Source organism: Leopardus geoffroyi, chromosome A1, assembly GCF_018350155.1.
Source record: "Leopardus geoffroyi isolate Oge1 chromosome A1, O.geoffroyi_Oge1_pat1.0, whole genome shotgun sequence".
NCBI lineage: Eukaryota > Metazoa > Chordata > Mammalia > Carnivora > Felidae > Leopardus > Leopardus geoffroyi.
The window spans coordinates 49,666,063-49,670,210 of NC_059326.1; positions in this window are offsets into that span (position 1 = coordinate 49,666,063).

The following is a 4,148-nucleotide window of genomic DNA, read 5'->3' on the forward strand; positions in this document are numbered from 1 at the left end:
CTTTTTACCTTCCTAAAAAAACATCCCACGTTTGGTGTGCACGTTGTGCAAATTACAATGGATATATGATTTCAAACAAACCAAGTCCTTTGTGCAACAAGATCTTATAAAAACCAGCAGAGAGATAATAAATACATACAATTTTATCATGAAATTAAGTTGTAGCATCAAATAACTATAATCATGTTTAAGTGATTGTTTGTGCCACAGATATTTAGACCGGGTAACAGATTGCACAGTGCTCTCGCTGTCTGCTGATGGAGCCTGAATAACTAATTTGCACTCCATGCCCTGTGGAATGGCAGCTGAGTCCCCAGTGGATATGGGGAGAACTTAACAGAAGCAGACCATTTGGTCTGCAGAACCAAAACGAGGCAGAAATGTTATGTACGGTATGTAATCTAGAGTCATATGTTGCATCTACAGTTGCCTAATAATAGGATTGTAAAAGGAGGTCAATTTGCCAGTCAGCACTGCTTAACTCTTTTGAGTAAAGTGGACCCTTTAATAAAGCCAATGAGAGCTAGAGATTCCCCTCCCAGGGAAATGTATATATGCGTGAAATGGGAAGTTATACGTGGTAGCTCCTGTTGCTCAGTTTTGGCAGAAGCCAAAATATGTGAGTATACTGTATATGAGTATGCAGTCGGCCTCAGGGACCCCTCACATCCTAAACGGAGAGGTCACTCCCTAAAACAGTGCCTGGGAGCACACCAAGACTTCTGAAAGGTTACATGGCCACATATGGTTTTAAGAAATTAATTTGATGCATACACACACACACACACACACACACACACACACACACACAGAATCCCTTTTTCCTTTTTTCACAAGAAAGGCAAATGTCCCACCCATCCCTAACTCAACTCTGGTGTATTGTTGGGTTGTGAGCAACTCCTTGATCCCAAAGAGATGATACACATATCCATATCTGTTAAGCTGCTGTTCCTCAAGCCCCAGGTTTGAGTCTCGCAGCATATTTTACATGATTTCAAAAATAAAAGGATGACAAATTGCAAGTTTACTGATAACAAATCCGTATTATATCTTTGAGTAAAAGGAATATACAGATAGAGTATCATATTTTCTTGAATACTTATTCAGATTAAGAGAAATTTTTTTAGCTTTTGTCCCAAAATTATTGAGTATTCTAATTATCTATTTGATTTTTACTGCTTACTGTCATTCATTAACCTCTTCTCTCCTCTGTTACTCCCTGCTACCATGTAATTCTTTTATTTGGATTTACTTAATAGGAAGGCATTAAGATTTCACTGCAAATAATGCCATTAAGAGTTATAATGAATCTTTTGTAACCGCATACTTCCTCATGGCCCAATACTTTCTTTTACTGCCCTAGTCCACCAAACCTTCACCCATTATCAAGACTGGAAGAAGAAAGAGGAGGCAGAGGAAGATAAGGAAAAGAAGAAAGGCCTCATCTCTCTAGAAAGTGCATTTCTGATAAAAGTTTACTTGCATGGTGAGGATGTATTTATCAAAATATGTAATATTTTTTATGCATTGACCAACTGAGTATTAACTTCAGAAGAAATTTTCTAAATAGTACCTTATGATTACAGGAAATGAAAATATTTGTATTGTTATTGAAGAAAATTATAATGGGAATAAGACTGGTGGAAAGTTCAAAACTATGTGAGGAAAAATTATTTGGGTGATTCAATAAAGAGATTCAATAAAATATTCCAATCTTATATTCCCATACTTTTCTTCAATGAAAATACATATTTAAATTTAAATTTTTATTTCCTGTGATCATGTTTATAAAATTTCTTTTGAAGTGTGTTATCATAAAACTATGAATACTATTCAGCAAAGTTGCAGGATACAAAATCAATGTACAGAAATCAGTTGCATTCTTATACACTAACAATGAAGCAACAGAAAGACAAATAAAGAAACTGATCCCATTCACAATTGCACCAAGAAGCATAAAATACCTAGGAATAAATCTAACCAAAGATGTAAAGGATCTGTATGCTGAAAACTATAGAAAGCTTACGAAGGAAATTGAAGAAGATTTAAAGAAATGGAAAGACATTCCCTGCTCATGGATTGGAAAAATAAATATTGTCAAAATGTCAATACTACCCAAAGCTATCTACACATTCAATGCAATCCCAATCAAAATTGCACCAGCATTCTTCTCGAAACTAGAACAAGCAATCCTAAAATTCATATGGAACCACAAAAGGCCCCGAATAGCCAAAGGAATTTTGAAGAAGAAGACCAAAGCAGGAGGCATCACAATCCCAGACTTTAGCCTCTACTACAAAGCTGTCATCATCAAGACAGCATGGTATTGGCACAAAAACAGACACATAGACCAATGGAATAGAATAGAAACCCCAGAACTAGACCCACAAACGTATGGCCAACTCATCTTTGACAAAGCAGGAAAGAACATCCGATGGAAAAAAGACAGCCTCTTTAACAAATGGTGCTGGGAGAACTGGACAGCAACATGCAGAAGGTTGAAACTAGACCACTTTCTGACACCATTCACAAAAATAAACTCAAAATGGATAAAGGACCTGAATGTGAGACAGGAAACCATCAAAACCTTAGAGGAGAAAGCAGGAAAAGACCTCTCTGACCTCAGCCGTAGCAATCTCTTACTCGACACATCCCCAAAGGCAAGGGAATTAAAAGCAAAAGTGAATTACTGGGACCTTATGAAGATAAAAAGCTTCTGCACAGCAAAGGAAACAACCAACAAAACTAAAAGGCAACCAACGGAATGGGAAAAGGTATTTGCAAATGACATATCGGACAAAGGGCTAGTATCCAAAATCTATAAAGAGCTCACCAAACTCCACACCCGAAAAACAAATAACCCAGTGAAGGAATGGGGAGAAAACATGAATAGACACTTCTCTAAAGAAGACATCTGGATGGCCAATAGGCACATGAAAAGATGTTCAGCGTCGCTCCTCATCAGGGAAATACAAATCAAAACCACACTCAGGTATCACCTCACGCCAGTCAGAGTGGCCAAAATGAACAAATCAGGAGACTATAGATGCTGGAGAACAAATCAGGAGACTATAGATGTGGAGAAACGGGAACCCTCTTGCACTGTTGGTGGGAATGCAAATTGGTGCAGCCGCTCTGGAAAGCAGTGTGGAGGTTCCTCAGAAAATTAAAAATAGACCTACCCTATGACCCAGCAATAGCACTGCTAGGAATTTATCCAAGGGATACAGGAGTACTGATGCATAGGGGCACTTGTACCCCAATGTTCATAGCAGCACTCTCAACAATAGCCAAATTATGGAAAGAGCCTAAATGTCCATCAACTGATGAATGGATAAAGAAATTGTGGTTTATATACACAATGGAATACTATGTGGCAATGAGAAAAAATGAAATATGGCCTTTTGTAGCAACATGGATGGAACTGGAGAGTGTGATGCTAAGTGAAATAAGCTGTACAGAGAAAGACAGATACCATATGGTTTCACTCTTATGTGGATCCTGAGAAACTTGGCAGGAATCCATGGGGGAGGGGGAGGAAAAAAAAAAAAAAGAGGTTAGAGTGGGAGAGAGCCAAAGCATGGGAGACTGTTAAAAACTGAGAACAAACTGAGGGTTGATGGGGGATGGGAGGGAGGAGAGGGTGGGTGATGGGTATTGAGGAGGGCACCTTTTGGGATGAGCACTGGGTGTTGTATGGAAACCAACTTGACAATAAATTTCATATAATAAAAAAAAAATAGCTTGAACCACTAAACAAAAAAAAAACAAAACAAAACAAAAAAAACTATGAATACTTATTTGATTGAAGCATAACCAACCAGTAGGGGTGGAGAAAACAAATTGGGTTGGAGTTTGGTGTTATATGATTAATAAATTGGACTGAACTTTTTATTATCAAAATACGACTGGGAAAATCTTGAGTCCTGCCCAAAATTTCTTCCAATGAGTGGAGAATAACAAGAAAAGAGAGTAGAATTGAATGGGAAAGTAGTGAGAGCTTTCAGCTCCCACCCAACTGAACCCAGCTTGTTCAAAAAACTCTGCATGCTTCCATCAGCAGGAAAAGACTACACATACATCCAGACTCCCTCTTGAGAGGTGGACAATGATAAGGAAGGAAGCTTGAGAGGGAAGGGACAGCATTA